This window comes from Melanerpes formicivorus, unplaced genomic scaffold (assembly GCF_026170545.1).
Source record: "Melanerpes formicivorus ecotype bairdi unplaced genomic scaffold, bMelFor1.0.p_v2 SCAF_223, whole genome shotgun sequence".
Classification (NCBI taxonomy): Eukaryota; Metazoa; Chordata; class Aves; order Piciformes; family Picidae; genus Melanerpes; species Melanerpes formicivorus.
Genome location: NW_027142575.1, coordinates 273,237 through 291,491, shown reverse-complemented (window position 1 = coordinate 291,491; position 18,255 = coordinate 273,237). Strand labels below are relative to the sequence as shown.

Here is an 18,255-nt window from a genome sequence, read left to right as displayed (position 1 = left end):
TTTCATACCATCATCTCAAATAGAACTACAAAAGAGGAGTTACAACAAAAGGAGGCGGCACACGCCTCTGCCTAATGCACAGCAGGCAGTGGTGAAGAATAACATGTGGGTAAAGAAATGTGATGCCATCATGGCAGCAGGTTCATTCACCTACATGCAAAGTCATGAGAAGTCTGACTGAATGACAAGCTCTTCAGCTCCTGTCCCCATTCATCCACACCCCTTTCCCTTGTTTTCCCACACCCCTTGTTTGCAGAGCTATGCCTACCTTGAGTGCACGGCGGGGGGGGGGGGGGGTGTCCATCCTTCAGATGAGTTCCAAGCACCATCTGGGTTGGGGGTCTGAATGCCCATGAGTGGTTAGAGAACAGCATCTGCTCTCCCAGAGCACATCCAGTAGGCACACCCTCCTTTCAGCTTGAGGATTCTGTTAGCTGAGCCTAAGCAAACAAAGTAGGGAAGACTATGAGATGCTTCTATAAAAAAATAAATCACCACCACCAACAAACCTGCACATCTCATCCAAACCCTAACCCAACCACATTTGTTCAGGGCTTCTCAAAGAACCTGTTAATGTAAGAAACAAAAAAGAACTATGTCAAGTTTGACTGTACTCTCAACTGTCAGAGAGATGGTAATGATCACTCTCTTTCTAACTGGGATTTCCAAGAACACTAAAATAAGGAAGCTGTTTGGACAGTATAAATATAACCAGAACAGGAAATACTTTTCTTTACCTCCTTTACATGATCTCACTTTCAAAATAGGAAGATGTGTTGACTCCAGGGCTACAGAAACGAAAGCTTATTCAGACATGCTTTGGATTCAACTGTCTTCAAACAGGAACAATGACCTACAGAGAAATAAATGGAGTTAGACTGAAATCACTGGAAAACTGATGTAGAGAAAAAGAAAATCTTCACTCCTCCTTCCTAGCACAAAGCAAAATGGCAATCAGTAATGTCAATTTTCAATACAATTCATTCCATGACTTGCAGAATGGGAATACATCTACTGACCATGGTTGTCACGTTGTAAGATGCAAGAACTGATACAACAGCACACCAGTTACAAGAAAAACAACTTTCTGAGGCGTAATTAAGAAAGACAAACCTTGAAATAGTCATTGTTCAAAAAGAACAAAGACATTGTGCTGACCTCCCCTACTGAAATTAGCTCACTGGCAGCAGTTAGCTAGTGCCTATGGAATTTTTATTCTCATTGAGTTTTTATGCCATCACCACATTTTAATGGTTTGCTGGTAATCCTTTGGCATGAATCATGAATCCTAATTAAAATATCCATTTCTGCATTTATTTGCATTTACTGAACTATTCTTTCTTTAATTTCATGTAAATTTCACAGCTCCTGCATTCATTTCTGAAACTTTATCAGCCAAAAATCAGCTTTCATATTCTCACCCACAGCTGTATCAAATCTATGGAAGTGGGGTTTGCTAGAAAGGAATCTTTCCAAGACGTCACAACTAGAGAAAGAGAGAAAACAGAGGACAAGGCCAGCAGCTCATTTTAAAGAGCAGGCATCTTTAGAGGAATAGCTGTTCCATCCTTAAGAAAGAAAAGGGAGTACAATTGAGATCATCAACTTTAGATCGTGGATGAGAAGCCAAGTCTGGGGCGTTCTGAACAGGAGTAATTGTATTCTCTGGCTTCCTAATATCAACATTTGAGGCTGCCTTTAGCATCCCTGGCACAATTGAGGACACTGGCTGGGTTCTGATCATTTGTCAGACCAATACAAAACATTTCCCCTTTGCAATCAAATACTATTAAAACCACTTCCCATCTGTCACAGCTCTGAACAAACGTGCCATGGATTGGCCTCACCAAGCAACATCTGCAGTAACCTACTTGACCACCACTTTTCATCATAAGATAGCCAGCAAAATAATTCCTAGGTTGAAGTCTGAAGCTATAAAATGAATCACACAATATTTACGTGCCCTGGGGTCCTTTTGGCCCAGGCATTATGGCATACCAGGGTGTAAGGATCTTAATAACCCCATATGGCTTGCTGAGCAATTAGATTTTTCCCTTTGGTTGCAGAAGGCAATTTTCAATTCTAGCAGATGGCAAAACAGTGAAGGTCTGAGAAGTCAAGAACTGACTAAGAAACCTCAGATTAGTACTTAGGCCTTATGTTGCTCAGCCTAATATTGTCAGGAGTTGAATTTTTGCCCCAAATGAAAACAATCTCGATTCAGAGCATAGAATTTCAGCAAAGCAGCCCCTCAATTATGCCTGTTATTCAGAGGGCCAGGCCCAACAGTGAAATCCATAAAGCTGCTGCAGCTGCATGTGGAAAAGCAACCCCCAGTGCATCACACACTCAGCTCACCAACTGTTAAGTTTCAGTTTGTTTGAAATTGGAGGGAGCAAAGCTGAACTCCATGACAACTGAAAATGGAGGATCCTTCAAAGCATGATATACACAACTTTCTCAATGAGACACTATATCCCCTTACAGTCTCTTTATCTTCCTTTTTCCCCCTCCAAGCAAGCTAAAATGAATCTGTATTGACACCATGTGCCTTGCTGTTTGCCCATGGGAAAATAACACAGAACCTTTCTGTTAGAAATGTAGTTTTGGTGCTGCACTTACACTTCCTCAGCTGTTTTGCTCCTTGTGGCACACAAGGTCTGATCCAGTGATATGGCTTGATCCAGTTGCCTGAAGAGACTGCTGTTCATGCAGATCCTGTACATGGGTCAAGCACTAGAAAGTGTGATATGAGGTTAACACCACCTACCTGGCAGCAAGTGACAACAAAGTATCTTGATTTTTGTTTCTGACTGCTTTTGATCATTCCTGCCCAGCTGTCATTTGGCTGCTGGTGCTGTGGGAATCTGCCAATAACTTTCTAAGCATGGGAACAGAGCTGTCCATCACAGGTGGAAAGTGACACCTCTTCCCAATGGGATTACCATCATGATACAGGAAGTCCACAGCTGGTCCTAGGATGTGCACTCTTAGCCTAGAAGAGGCTCAGGGGAGACCTTCTTGCTCTCTACAACTACCTGAAGGGAGGTTGTAGACAGGTGGGGGTTGGTCTCTTCTCCCAGGCAACCACCAACAGAACAAGAGGACACAATCTCAAGCTGTGCCAGGGGAGGTTTAGGCTGGATGTTAGGAAGAAGTTCTTCACAGAAAGAGAGATTGGCCATTGGAATGGGCTGCCCAGGGAGGTGGTGCAGTCACCATCACTGGAGGTGCTTAAAAAGAGACTGGATGAGGCAGTTAGTGCCATGGGTTAGTTGATTAGATGGTGTTGGCTGATAGGTTGGACTTGATGATCTCTAAGATCTTTTCCAACATGGTTAATTCTGTATAAGTACCATCTTGAGGATGCCTGTGACCTGCCTCCTTCTCCCTGCTCTTCTTCCCTAGATCTGGAAATGGTGGTGTAAGGGCCGAGACAAAGAGAAAGTGGATATTGTGGCATGTTTCTTTAACTTTCTATCCCTATGTGATGCCTGAAAAATACTCATGATAATGAGCACTGCTGTATGGAGCTATTCAAAATCTTTGAGGGTTAGCAAAAGGTTTTTCTGTGTCCTTGCAGACTCTGCTCTGCAACATGACCTGACACCAGTTCCCTCTCTCCCTCCCTCCCAGAAAGGCAATGCATAGAGAATGGAATAAATCTGTAAAGCTTTCTCTGCTACGCCTCTTTATGTGTTTGGTGGAAGGCAGGGCTCTCAAATGCCTCTTGCAGAATTCCTAGGCAGACACATGAAGTAGAAAATAGCACCTCTGTTAAGTAGTATACGATTGCTTTAGTGTGACTTAACAGAGAGAATCTCGTAGGGAGGCACAGGGGGGGAAAACATCTAAACCAGCTGAAATCTTAGAGATTTAATTCTAAATCCTCTGCATCTTTCCCAGCAACTTTTCAAACACTTACAAAAGGTTTAAGATAATTGTTAATGACCAAGCTTTATGCAGTATCTGTCAGGAAAGGGCATATCAAAACTTGATCAGTGTTTTATAGTCAGGATAAGTCAGGATTCTTTATCTCGAGATCAATTCAGAGCTTTCCAAACAAAAATTCAATATTCAGCTATTTCTTCACTCCCCAGCTTCCTTATTTTGCACCTTTAAAATAGGACTATATTAAAGTAAGCTGATGAATGGAATTGCAGTGAAATATTAAATAATCAGAAATAAAGAATGCAATGATGCTATGATACTGTGCAGCCAGTCAGCATTACAATGGAGACAGTCTAGAAGAAGAGCTTAAGAAAAGCACAGAATTGTTTTAGGCAGAAGTGGGGAAAAAAATGAGAAACATAATGGCTGATGCTGCTAATCTGTGGGAAGCCTGTAGTGCAATGCATACTTTGCTCTAAACTCCTCTCCTCATCTCTTTACCTCCTCAGAAAAAGGAAGAAAAAGAGAAAGAATTAGCAGCACCTAATTACTTTAGCAATTGTGCTAGGCATATTGCAATATACATAACAGATGAGATATTATTAATACAAAGCTATTCCCTTGAGATTCTCTGGATAATAGAAACCAGAAGTACTCTTACAAAATAATTCCTTCTCATGCAGCATTTCAAACACTTCTACATCCTTCAACTTTTTATTACTTTGTAAATGAGAAGCATTTTCTTTGGACTCTTGATTCTCAGTTTGGAATCATATGTTATTTCCAAGTTGGGGTATCAGTGACAGTTCCTATTTTGTGGTCCAAGACTTCCTCCACTGAGGGCAAAGACCATATTCCCCTTGACTTTGATCATGCAATATTGCAAAAACATTTATCTGCAGAACATGCAGTGGGATTCAATAAATGAAAGGCATATTTGGAAAGAAGGAAAGAAGGAAAAAACCACCCTGGAAGAAATGCAGTTCTTCCTAGAAGGAAATGTCTAGCAACATTCAACTCTTTTATCAAAGTTGAGATACACAAAAGCAGTCCCAATGGCATCAGAAAATGTGGTGCTCAAGAAGGTGGTTCTTGTGTAACTAGAAAGTGAGTGGGCAGTGTGTTATACAAGACAGAATGCAGAGTATCTCCACTTGTGCCAGAATGTTTTGGGAGCTTTGAAACAAGATCTTGCTAAATATCTTTTGGTTCTGGACCGGAGAACATTCTCCTTTTCACCACCTTCACAGCTGCAGAACCGAGGCTTGTATAGCACATTTGTCTTATGCTTGCAGTTCAAAGCAAATTGCTGCTGCAAAACCTTTTAGCATGGCAGTTATATTTCACTTTACTGACAGAGAAAAGGTGTTGTGTGAAATCTGTTTGGGAGCCCACACTTCCTCCCTTCCTGTCTGCTTTAGACAGGGAAACTTCACGAGATGGTTTCTTCTTCTGTCTTCACCCAGAGATGCCATAACTGCATTTAGTTCTGATTGGCTGCACCCAAAAAAACATATCAGTAATCTAACTGCACCAAAACAAGTCAAGAGTTGTCTTTCAGTGTAAGAGGATTGGGTCCTGTTCCTTGATACATTCAAGTTTGGTAGAAACTTTTCTGTCTCTTTGGAGCTATGTGGTTGGGTCAGCGATGATGGTTTTATCAAAGGGATTCTTAATGATTTATCAGACTACCAGATTTGGCTTGATAAGCAGTATTTGGTAGGGATACATTTCCAGCTGCACCTATCAAGGGGTATTAACCTCTTCACCTTCCAGCTTTTTTTCTATAGAACACAGTTGTAATCTACTATTGCATGTCACTTCCTTAAAAAGAGTGGCCAGGGCAAGGAGGGAAGGCTGCTCCCTCCTTCACAGACCAAAACATTCATACAGGGGAAAGGGCCCCGAGAGTGGGGCAGGGTGGGCATAGTCACAGCCAGGCAGTGGGTGGTAACAAAGAAAACTGCCTATGGACTGATGGGTCTGAACCTCTTCAGCCAACAGCAAACTGAAACCAAGCTCAGGAGAAAGGCTTCCTCACAGATCTCTTCAGCAGATTCTCCTCACCCCAGACACTCTCTTCCTCCCTTATTATTAATGCCTATTAACATCAAAACCACTGTGCCTTTGGCTTCTGAGAGGAAGAGTACCCATATGCCTGCTTCTAAAAGCCTACCAAATATTTCCACCAGCTTGTTGCAACAGGGAGGCTTTTTATCCTCTTCAGGATGTCAGCTTTAGTAAACTCTCATGAAGAGCTGGGAAGCCCACAAGCTGTTGTGTCTCCAAGACACATCCCTCTTAGCTCTCTACGACAGCACCAGAAGCAGTTTAGGATACAAAGCTGGCTGCAGACAAACATACCACTGGGAGGGCCTCACAACTGCAAACAAATTATAACATATCTGCACATGGAAATTGCAGGAAAATATGATGAGGTTGATTCCTGGCTACCACAAGGTTCAGGAATTTGAGTTTCAGGAACACGACTGCCTCCAGTAGAACTGAACTCTTAAACCAGCCCTTGGGATCAGAGACTGGAGCATGGCAGCCTCAAATAGATGTAAGACTAGCACTACAGTACAGACAAGAAGCTACCTGCCCTACAGATGAAACAAGGAAGAAAAGAAGAAAGTGGAGGTTCAATGTAATTGTACAGGATTTGTCAGGTTCATCTACAAGTATATTGGGGCTGGATCCTCAGCTGAGCTGATTGACACTATTCACTAGACATAAAAGCATTGTATTAGTCTACAGGAACTGAATACATGGTTCTGCCGAACACCATTTGACACATTCCTTGTACTGACATTGTGTTTAATGTGGTGAAGAACACCTGAGGGACTACCAGTGACACTGGACATGCCACCCTGCCGTACAGCCCACTACAAGAGACACAGATTGCTTTAGTGCTGAATTTGTACTTCTGAGGAATCCTCAAATTCCTCTCTAACAGTCAGTTAGAAATCAAAATGCATCTGTACAGAGAACCACACCATCGTGGGAAAGGACAGACAAGTAAGACAAAGCAAAAGTTTCTGCTATTCTCATGAAGGAAATAACTGCACACACCTCTATAAACAAGTTTGCTTTTGCTCCCAGTACCAGCAAGAAAAATGGGCTTACCTGCTTCAGTGGTGAAGTGTACTTTTTCACTTGGCTCATCTATAGAATCATCTCATTGACTTTTTCTCGGCCTAGAAAAGCCAAACACAAATGATGTGGTGGGTAGTAGCAGAGGCACTTGGTCATGTCAGTCAGATTAGAGTTAAATCCTCATTGCACTTGGGAAGGAAGTTGATAAAGGATGTGCACCTTAGAGAAAAGGCAACATGATTTCTAGCAGCCAGTTCTGATGGAGCAGTGCTGGGTTCTTGCCATACCTCTTTTCTTAACACGGGACAGTAAGACTGAAAGAAAACCGTGGAGACAAAACCCCAGACAAACCTGTGCATCTTTGGCTTCCTGTGCTCCACCTGCCACGATGGGGATTGAGCTGATGCCTCCTCCCCCTCTCCCCACAGCCTGAAAAAGGATAATAGGACAAAGAGTGCATTATTTCTAAGAGAAGATGTCCAGATGAAAAAACTGAAACCGTCAAACAAGAGGCTGATCTACAGCATTGCTTAAGGACTGCTTTGTCGAGAGAAACTGACCAAAGGGTTTACGAAAGGCTTTGAACAGGGCAGTCTTGGGATTCCAGTGAAGATGAAAAATCCATGAAAATCTATTTCAAGTTTACTTTAGCCTAGTCATTTGACAGATGAGGGCAAACCCTGGCAAGAACACAAGTTTTAATCTTCAGAGGTAGTGAGTTTGTTTGCAGCTTTGCGGATTAGAACTTTTCTCAGTGCAAAATGAGAGCTGTCCATTTGCAGTTTCCTGTTGAAACTTTTCCACCTGAAGCTCCCCTGAGTGAGACACAAGTAAAATGACCAAAGGGCTGATGTTTCTCCTCAGGCCACTAATCACCACATACAGAGATTCTCCCAACTATGCTGCAGCCAGTGGGTCCACCACCTTCTTCTCTTCCTAGCTTTTCTTTCAAGCCTCCTTCAGGAAACACATCCCTCCTAATGAATGACTGGATTAGCCAGACCAGTATCAAGACCGTTCATGGCTGGAGGTGGATTTTGGAGCATGGACTTGCTCTCAGTATGCACAGCCTGGCATGTACCTGCCGGGCCAGAGGGGTCCCCCATCTGCTCCTATTTGAAGGAGAACTTCCTGGAATTAGGGTTTTCCTCCTAACCTTTGTTTGCCTCATTCCTTTGCTTCCTCTTTTCATTCAGTATGTATTTTTTATCCCTTTTCACCAAAAATCACCTGAAACACAAAGTCAGAATTAAAAGATGAAGAGAGAGTTTTGCAGTTTCAGGGCACTCCTGGCACTACATTAGCACTCTCCATAAAGGCTACTAACCTGGAGCTGCATCAGGACAGTAAAGGGCTACTTTGGGGTAGAGTAGGAACACAGCAGAAGTGATTTCTAGTGTATAGGCTACAAAGAGCCCAGCAACATCAAACCAAACTGCCAAGAGTCAAAGGCAGCTTTCTGATGTTTGCTCAAGCTATTAGGGTGTGCTGTAATACTTTTCAGTACAGAATTTATAGATGGAGAGAGGCAGTCTATCATTTTGAGACCAGAAAGAAAGGAACCAAGATGGAAAATGGAGAGCTGAGATCCAATTCTATGAAAATCTGCCACAGTTCTATATTCATTATAAGCCTATCACAGCACATCCTGCTCAAAGGCTTACAGAAAATGTGTTGCCAACTATCAGGGAATTACTGATTTTGTTAATTTTTTCACTTAATAATAGTGCTATTGCTTGGCTGTGGTAGAACTGACAACCTGGAGGGGGTCAACAAGCAAGCAAGCATTAACAAACAAAATCACTATGACTTTTGACTGCAGTTTCCAGCAGCAATTGTCTCCTCTAAAATAGCTTGCACAAGTACCAGTTGTCATCTATCTAAGGTATTGCTGTTTCAGTCCAATCATTAAATGCTGACAGCATTTGATGTTTTGGTGAGTGTTATTTTGGTCAAAATAAGTTTTGGCAGCCACCAGTATTGTCTAAGCTTCAGCTAGGAACCACACTTGGCTGAGAACTGCAGTGTTTGCCGTTGGCATTGTCTTTTCATTACTGATAAAAGTAATTCATCCTCATTAAGCACAACTCATTTTTAACACCCTGTGCTCTTTTGTACATTGTGATTTAATCCAGCACTTGGATATGCCCCTAGTCACTAAGGCCTGCACTTACTCCAGTAATGCCTTAAGATACATAATGTATCACTGGATTTTCTCCCACACCTTCTTCCCCAAGAGGGGATTCCTGCTGGGTAATGCTTTCTCTCAGTACAGTTTTCTGAGCATTGTTTTAAAGTGTTGGACTGTGAAAGCATGGTTCTGATAGGTTTCCTAGTTTCTATACCACCTCTAGATGATTTGCAGCAGAACTGCATTTTTCAGAGCACAGAGCAGTTCTGCTCACACAGAGTAAAGCTTCACTGTGCCAGAACAGAAATGTCACTTCTCACATCTACCTCAGCACTTTGGTTTGGCACAAGAGTAGGATTGTGATATCCTTTACCCATTTTCTGTGTTTTCTGCACACCAGATTACTCACAAACCTATTTTAGCACTTACACACTAGACACATTTCAGAGAAAACTACCTGCATCTTCTGCTTGATCTCTGCACAAAACACAAGTAGCACCTAATGAAGGCACTGTGGTCGACCTTCAAGATAGCTTTGAGCAAGATGTACAGGGACATTTTGTTTGAGGAAAGAAATGAAATCCAGTCTGAAATACAAGCTCCAACCACCTACAACACAGATGTAGGGGCCTCAGCATTAGCTTTTCTGGTCTACTGATGCTCTGCTTCTATCACAGTATAACTAAGGTTGGAAATGACCTCGAGGATCATCAAGTCCAACCTATCAACACAGACCCCATGACTAGACCATGGCACCAAGTGCCACGTCCAATCCCCTCTTGAACACCTCCAGGGACAGTGACTCCACCACCTCCCTGGGCAACCCGTTCCAATGACGAACGACTCGCTCGGTGAAGAACTTCCTCCTCACCTCCAGCCTAAACCTCCCCTGGCGCAGCTTGAGACTGTGTCCCCTTGTTCTGGTGCTGGTTGCGTGGGAGAAGAGACCAACCCCTTCCTGGCTACAATCACCTTTCAGGTAGTTGTAGAGAGCAATGAGGTCACCCCTGAGCCTCCTCTTCTCCAGGCTAAACAATCCCAGCTCCCTCAGCCTCTCCTTGTAGGGCTTGTGTTCAAGGCCTCTCCCCAGCCTTGTTGCCCTTCTCTGGACACGTTCAAGTGTTTCGATGTCCTTCTTAAATTGAGGAGCCCAGAACTGGACACAGGACTCAAGATGTGGCCTAACCAAAGCAGAGTACAGGGGCAGAATGACTTCCCTGCTCCTGCTGGCCACACTATTCCTAATGCAGGCCAGGATGCCATTGGCCCTCTTGGCCACCTGGGCACACTGCTGGCTCATATTCAGGCGGCTGTCAGTCAGTACCCCCAGGTCCCTCTCTGTTTACCTCTGTCACTTTTCTCTGAGCCTCTCGAACTTCATTGATTCCAAGAAACTCTTCGTATCTGTCCCACCAGCTCTTGCATGTTGCAGACATTTTCTGAAGGGAGTTTTTTCCCAGAACAGTCCCAGCTTCTGTCAGATGATGAAAAAGAGCTGTGGTCACTTCTACTGCAGACTTGGCTTCAGGCCTCTTAGGTGCTGAGGAGCAGTAAGTCTGCACTATGTGTACATTCATTTTTGGACTCCACTTTATCAAGGAATGGTGATACTGCAGACCACAGGACACTGAGGACATGCTTGACTTATATTTCATTGGCCCCATGTCTTGATAAAAGTGCACTGAATAAAAGTGCTGCAAGGATGAACAAGAAAAAGAAGTTCTTGAACCATGGCTGACCAAGACTTAAACCACCATGTGTACCAAAATGAGTACAATTCAAGAATGGTTAAACCATCACTAGTTTTTCACCATCACTTACCCAGACACCTTTCCACAATTTTCAACAGAGGGCAGTTCTGCCACAGATTCCTGCTTTCCTGTGGTTAGGAATTACTTCCACCAGGCTTCTTGTTTACTAATTCACTCGCTGCATGAATAGTGACCATGTGCAGATCCAGTACCAGCAAGAGTAGCTTCAGAGTAATTTAATGCTTCAGCACAGAAGCGATTGCCCTATGAAACTGTGCCTTGGGCATGCACAGTTGAGTTTGCTGTACCATGTCACAGGTACTAACAATTCTGCAAAAGAAAAGGAAAAAAGGCGGGGGGGGGGGGGCAGAAAATATCTTGAAGTGAGAAGAAGCAGGGCTTGGTCATTCCTTTTACCATGCACTGAACAGGTATATGAAATGTTGATGAATGAAATGAGAAAAACATTAAGCACAAAGAGAAAACACAGCAGTGCTGAAACAAACAGAGAAAGTATTCTCAAGAGCTTGCCTACAAAACTGAAGTTTAAGAGCTACAAAAGCAGAAAAATATCAGGTAGTGAACACACAGCTGGGGTGACATTTTAAAATGAGCTTCAAATTCCTGCTCACACTTTTGCAAAAGCAGACTGCTAGTTATGGTTCACTGATCTGTGAAGAAGATCTTAACTTTCTGCTGAGGGTATTGCTCTAAAAAACTCAAGGAAAAGCAGCTAATAGGGGTTTGTATGAAGTTTGAGTGTGACTGTATCGGGTTTTGACTAATGCAATAGAAAACCACAGACTATTAAGAAAGCTTGATAGTTGCTGCAGAGATTAAAAAAGATAAATTAAAAGTTTTCCATGTTAAATTTAGGCAGCTAATGACATCAAATATGTGCAAATAAAGGCATCTCCACAGGAAAGGATTTTTCTTACTGGAAGACAGTTTAGCTGGTTGCTGATTCTGAATGCCACAAGTTCATTCCCTTTTAAGTGTTTCTAACAAACAGTAAGAACACAAAACACCAATATGCAAATCTCAATAGTTGTTTTCTATACACAATACTATGGTAGAGCAAAACCACAAGAACACATAAATGAAACAAGTTTACTCTCCTCACAGCATCATTCACATATTTACTGTTACAACACTCACTCTACATTGCAGTCCATGGACTGAAACCTCAGCTGAACTTTGTCTGCAGGATTTCTCTTTCAGTTGCACTACCACGTGAAGAGTGTTACCAAATATTCAGGCTACTGAGTCAGTAAGAGAAAAGTTGAGATTTTTGTATGAACAGACAGAACGCAAAGAAAGCAACCACAGTTTGAGCTAATAGGACCTAGGGCAGTTATGAAAGTTTCATCTAAGATAACAATCCTCGTCCACCTCTTACATCCTCTGGTATGAAGTAAGGTTTGTCTGCCTACAGTCGTTGACACAAATATTGTTTCAGAGTTTACACCCCTGTTGCTACCCACACTGGGAACTGGTGGCAAGCCTTGCTTTTAAGGGTCCTGTCTTACTTCGCAGCCTTTTTGTCACTGCCAAAACGTAAAACCTGAGTTTGCGACACGCCACCACACTCCACAGCTACACTTCTCATGCCTCAGGGGGTCAAAGTCTGTCTGTCCCACACGACCAGCCCCTTCCCTCTCGCCACACGCAGGGCTACGAGCCCACGCTCCCAGCACCCTGTGGGCAGCACGACGAGAGCGCCATCGCCTCTGGCAGCCACGCTGAGGCGCGTGCGGCAGCAGCACGGTCTCGCCTCAGCCAGAGCAAGGGACGGGTGGGGAAGAGCGGCCTGCCGCGGGGGGCTCCCCGCTACAGCCCCCGCCTAGGCCGCGCCCGCCGCCGCCGCCAGCGTCATGTACAGCCCGGAGCTCTGTGCGCGGCGGAGACCGGGCAAGGGCGGCCCGAGCCGCTGTGCCCCACGGGGCGGCTGTGCCCCACGGGGCGGCTGTCCCCGAGGAGCCCCCCGAGGCTACCAGTCTCCGCCACGGTCTCCCAGCCCGAGCAACACTTCCTACGTGCCCGGGGCCCGGCCCGGCGCCTGAGGCACACGCCACAGCGGAAGCACTGCTAATCACTTGCAAATGGAGATGTAACCATTTAGAGCTTTAGGCCTCCTCTGTGAGCCTGGGAGAGAGTGCCTGCAGAGTTAATTTAATTCACAAGTCTACAGCATCTCAGAGAGACTTTGAGCTTTACACTTATTCTGAAAGCTCCTTCTGAAGGCCACAGACAGACAGTCACTGGGTGCTGATGCATACAGCAAAGGGAGTTACTGGGCTTCTGAAATACACTGGGGGGTTCCACAAATGTGCATTTAGAGCTGAATGTCTCTATAAATATGTCATAGACTCAGGGTTATCAATAAGCTAATGATTTGGTTATGAAATCAGTTTCGTGGTGATTAGTGGACTGAAATCACAAGGGCAGGAGTTTTAAAGTGAACATGAGATTCAAAACTTTCAATGAGGAAACACAAGCCAGTTTGCAAGTTTCCTCTGTAACAATGTAGTGTTAACCTCTCTGCTACGGTTGGAACTAGCTTTAAATACTCTATGAAACATGCCATGATAAATGTTTATATAGCATAAAATGATAAACATTAAACTCTGCATCCTAGAAGACACTAGGTGTAACTTTTCTCCAGACAATGGAAGAAGTGCTGACCAGAGATGCCTGTCACTGGCTGCAGATCTCACAAGTGGAACTAACTAGATGCAGAAGGAGCTCTCACTCTTCCCCTCCCTCCGCTCTCATCAGAAGGCTACCCTACCCTGACTGGCACTCTAACTACTTAGCTTATGCTAGTTTTAGCCTTCCATCTTTTTCTGATATTGACTTGAAGCCTGTAATTTGTTACAGCTGGAATTGCATCTGCTGAAGTTAAGGGGCTAAGAAACATGCCAAGGTCCACCCAAGTAGAACCTATCATTTCTACAGAAAGCATTTCAAAGTCTCCCAAGTTAATGTTAGAACACATTCTAGATGCACAGTTTGTCCAGGGAGATGAGTCGGACAACTCTCACTCACGTGTGTGGAGCTAGGGGTTAAGAAGAAGTTGTACTGCAGCATTCTTCCTTAGGTTATCTACAACATAGAATATTACCACAGGAACTATTTTCTAGAACAACACACAAATCCCTAATGAAACTGCATTTATGACATAACCTCAATAAAACAATTTACTAATGCTTGTTCACATATCACAGCTGTCAAAAGAGAGAGAGTTCATATTACATTTGAGACATAGAGTGCTGAGTTGTATAGGAGTAGTGTACACAGCATGCACCAAACCACAGCTTGATTATTAGCAGCTTTTAACAATGCAAGAGAGAGAAATCTCAACTTCTCCATCTCTCTTCTCTTTTAAAGGAGCATTAGCAAGAACCCGACTCACTTCCGGAGCCACATGCGCCAAGCTGCTGCATTTTGGCGCTTAGGGAGATACTCTGAAGCTGCAAGGTATGGTGGTGCTTGTGGATTTCCAATGGTTTCTCTACATCCCTTTCATTCCAGCTCTCAGTAGTAAAGACAGCATCTTATATCCAGGCTTGTCCAAAATCAGCGGGAGCTCTGCGTTGGCTTTGTGTATACGATCTCACATGCAGCAGAGCTCCAATCCTCCCAGTTGCTGTAACAGGAATCATTCCAATGATGTCCCTAGCTGCAGTTTAGGCTAATGCCTGTAGGAGCATTTACTTGCTCTTGGGCACAGGGCTGAGCCCTGATCAGGTTCCGGGGGTGCTCTGGGGTTAAAAGCTACATGCACACAAGCATCTGCCACTCCCTGATTTCCCCATAACCCTGGGCAGAAGCTCAGGTGTGCTCCAAGGGTGGGGGGAGAGGGAGGAATAACAGTTTAAAACAACCAAAGCAAGCCCCACCAAACCCCACAGTCTCAGGGTACACTGTGGTATGCTGCAACATATAGCCTGTGTGCAGCTGATGAGATTGCTGGTGTGAGCGGGAACTGCTGGCAGAAGAAAGTCTGCAAGCTCTGCTTGTATGCCTGCATTAATGCTGCCAAAATCTTTTAAGGTTCATCATGCAGCAGAAGTTTGTAACTACTTAAAATGCTTAAATGAAAGAAATGCAGGAGGAAATGCAACTGTGACTTATCACCACCACTACTACACTAACATTAGACACTCACAAAGGACAGTTCAGCTGAAGACCACAAGGTACATCGCAAAGTATTTCACAACTCATTAGCTAACTAATGGCAGAACAGTCAGTGTGAATTAGGCAAGAGACTGAGAGGGTCATTTTGCTCATCATTTAAGATGGATGCTAGTGGTAGAGCTCTGGAGCTATTAAAATAGCAGCAAAACAGTTTGCACAGGGAGAGGAAGACGACTGTATGCAAGCAGAGTTGTAGAGAGGATTTGGGAAGATGAACTTCCATTTTCTGTGCTGGACTTCAGCCAAAAACTTCAGGACAAGCTCTTCTTCTGCAGGACATACATTGAGATTATGTCAAAGGAATCCCCACTAGTTTACAGACATCAGGTCAGGGAGAAGAAATCGGTTCCTCGAGGCACAGAAACAGTTTTTCTGTATTTCTTCAGAAATATGATTTCAGATAAACCTGAAATATTCCACTTGACCATAACCCCACCCACTTTCCAAAAGAACAACTGGTCTGAATTAAGAAAATGAAACATTTCATTGAAGAACAGGGAAGTGGTGTGGTATTTCCCAGATCTCCTTTTACATCTCACTGATAACAGTCTCTCATTTATCCTGCTGGTGTGTTGATTGAAATAGAAATTGTCACCTGCTGAATAATCATCAACAGTTGAGGTGCACTGATCAGACAGACAGTTTAGAGCTGTGGTAGGAGAATGTGTGACAGGGAGGGAATTCTGCCTAGGATTTCAAACCCCAAAACCCACCACTTTCCCCAACAGCTGAAGTGATCTGAGTGGAATGGAGTCACTGTCCCTGGAGGTGGTCAAGGAGGGGACTGGATGTGGGACTTGGTGCCATGGTCTAGTAGTCATGAAGTTGTGGGTGACAGGTTGGAGTTGATGACCTTTGAGGTCTTTTCCAACCTTGTTGATTCTATGAATTGGTTTGGGTGCTGGGGTGGGCAGGATGGGTAAGGAAGACTTTCTTCTTGAAGCCAGGCTGAAGATTGTTGTTTTAAATAATCTCAGTAATAGAGGGTTTGTTTTTTTACAATACATTGATATTTCCTAAGCAGCAATACATATAAATGCCTATACTTGAGAAGACAGTATGGAGCAAGGGGATGTTCATAAATATGAATCCCCCCAAAAAAACCAAAACACCAGTGGTTGGTGTTACTGCAGATCAGCAATCAGTGCATTTACTCCAGCAGCAGGCAAGAGGGAACTGCCTCAGCCTTTTTTTCCCCACACTGAGTAGCTTTCAGGAAACTAGATGATTTTAAATGAGATTATGTATTTTGTAGAGCAGAGGAACATTCTGACAGACTGAATCCAGAGTGGTTCCAAAAGCAGTGACTCTAGCAGTATGCAGAGTTTAGCCTAGTTTAACATAGTGTTATAGCAACTGTGCAGAGCTGCTTCTGCAGAGTGTGTTAAACTGAGCTTAGCGCTACTTCTGTCAGCTCACTGGAGTCACTGGTCTTAGTCAAAGCCCACTGATGGTGCAGAATGTACTCTGCTCGGTGCAGACAGACCATGGCACACAGATGTTCAGCTGCAGTTTATGGAAATACAAACTTGTCATTTGTTTACATTTTGTTAAAATGACTTTAAGCCATCATTTATTTCTGCTTGCTTTTTGCCCAAGCCCTGCCCGGCCCCGCGCGGCTCCTCCGTGGCGGCCAGGCCCGCGCGGGCACGGGGCAGGGCCCCGCCTCCGACGGCAGACGCATTGACGGGGGCCGGCGCGCTGCCCGGGGCGAGGGAAGGAACGGGATCCAGTGCGGGCCCTCACACATGCAAAGGGGCTGAGAACCTTTGCTGGTCTTGTGACCCTCTCTCTCTCTCTGTCTCTCTCCAGTGTACCACTCTGAAAGGAGTGTTTCACACATTGGATCTAGGAAACGAGCTCTGACAAGAGCTGGGATCAACCAAAGTCCCAAAGAGGGTCCACGTGGCCTGTTAGTTAATTTGACATCCACATATGATGTTAGTCCATAGCTACAATGACCGGCCCTTAGTGCTGTGCCACACACATTAGTCTTTAGAGTCAAGACTGCCCCAGTGTCAAACAGGAGCTGGCTCAGACAGGGCCATGGCAGAGGCAAAAGAAAGCCTTCAGGAATGTTTTCTTCCACAGCCCCTACCAGAATTAAATCCAAACATCGACACTAGAAGGTTATCTCCCAGACTTGGGAGCGTGAGGTCCAAAGAGCACAACAGGCACCAGCTAGAGCCCAGATGAAGCACAGAGCACATACCTCTGGAAGCTGCATGGCACCACTGTTGTGAGCAGTTCATTCCAGCATCCCATCTCTTGCCAGTCAGCTCAGCTGGGAAGCTAACACAGGCACTGGGGCCTCCCACACCTCCTGGGTTTTCTTATCACAGGCTTGTGTGGCTGCAGCGAATGATTTCGTTGTACCCAGGCTGTTAGTGTCAGCAGCTGTCAGGCAGCAAAAGCTGCCTTGGACTCATTTCTTACAAGTCCTAAGCATGCCTGGAGATAGGCTGAGAGAGACGGTGGTGTGCTCCTGGCCTCCACGTGTAGAAATCTGTCTTACTGTTCTGCACCACCAAGTGGCCAGATGGAGCAGGTACAGCAAGACATCTTTGGATCCAGGCTGACTACGTTACCCCAGATGGGTTTGGCTATCTTGTGGAAGTTTGTACTGGCCCTGACTAGCAACTAGGAAAAATAGTCTTTGAATATTAAGCCTCATGTTTTGAAAGAAGGAAGTCGTATGTTCTCTGGCATCTGCTAAAGGTGTGTCCGAAGGTTATCAGAAGTACTTCATCTCTCCTGTCTGATAGAGCTCTTTGATGGGCTGCACACCTGAAACTTGGGCATGTTTTAAGTATTTTGAAGTAATAACTCAGAACTGGTGGATAGCTCTGTAAATATGAGGCCAGTAGTTTTGAATATCAGTGAAGTGGTTGTGTCAGAGTAGGAACAGACTGCACATATCTAAGGGAAGATTTAGTTCCTGTTCGTAACAACATGTTACCCCCTGATACTGGGCCTGCTTTGGAATGTTTATTGTTAAATCCATGTATTTTTGGTTATATCTCATTAAGAGAATAGTACAGCCTTGGAAAGTACATTCTGAAAGGGTATCACAACAGGATTGGGATTACTGTTTGTGAGACACTTTTAACTAGGGGGAAATTTCAAATTCAATTTACAGTAATGTCAAAGCACAATTAATATATAGGCAATGATAAGGGGAACATG

General features: G+C 44.2%; 1 long non-coding RNA gene across 2 annotated transcripts; it reads right to left on the bottom strand.

Moving 5' to 3' along the window:
• Positions 1 to 311: 311 nt before the first annotated feature.
• LOC137458100 (uncharacterized) lies at positions 312 to 11,230 on the bottom strand. 2 transcript variants are annotated; one of them, XR_010991569.1, is made up of 7 exons: positions 10,940 to 11,230; positions 10,465 to 10,812; positions 7,339 to 7,416; positions 7,018 to 7,088; positions 2,623 to 2,736; positions 738 to 853; positions 312 to 440 (listed from the first exon to the last, which is right to left on the bottom strand). It is a non-coding gene; the product is annotated as an uncharacterized lncRNA (long non-coding RNA). The 2 variants fall into 2 exon arrangements; XR_010991570.1 differs by lacking the exons at positions 312 to 440; positions 738 to 853; positions 2,623 to 2,736; positions 7,018 to 7,088; positions 7,339 to 7,416 and adding an exon at positions 8,143 to 8,217.
• Positions 11,231 to 18,255: the final 7,025 nt, after the last annotated feature.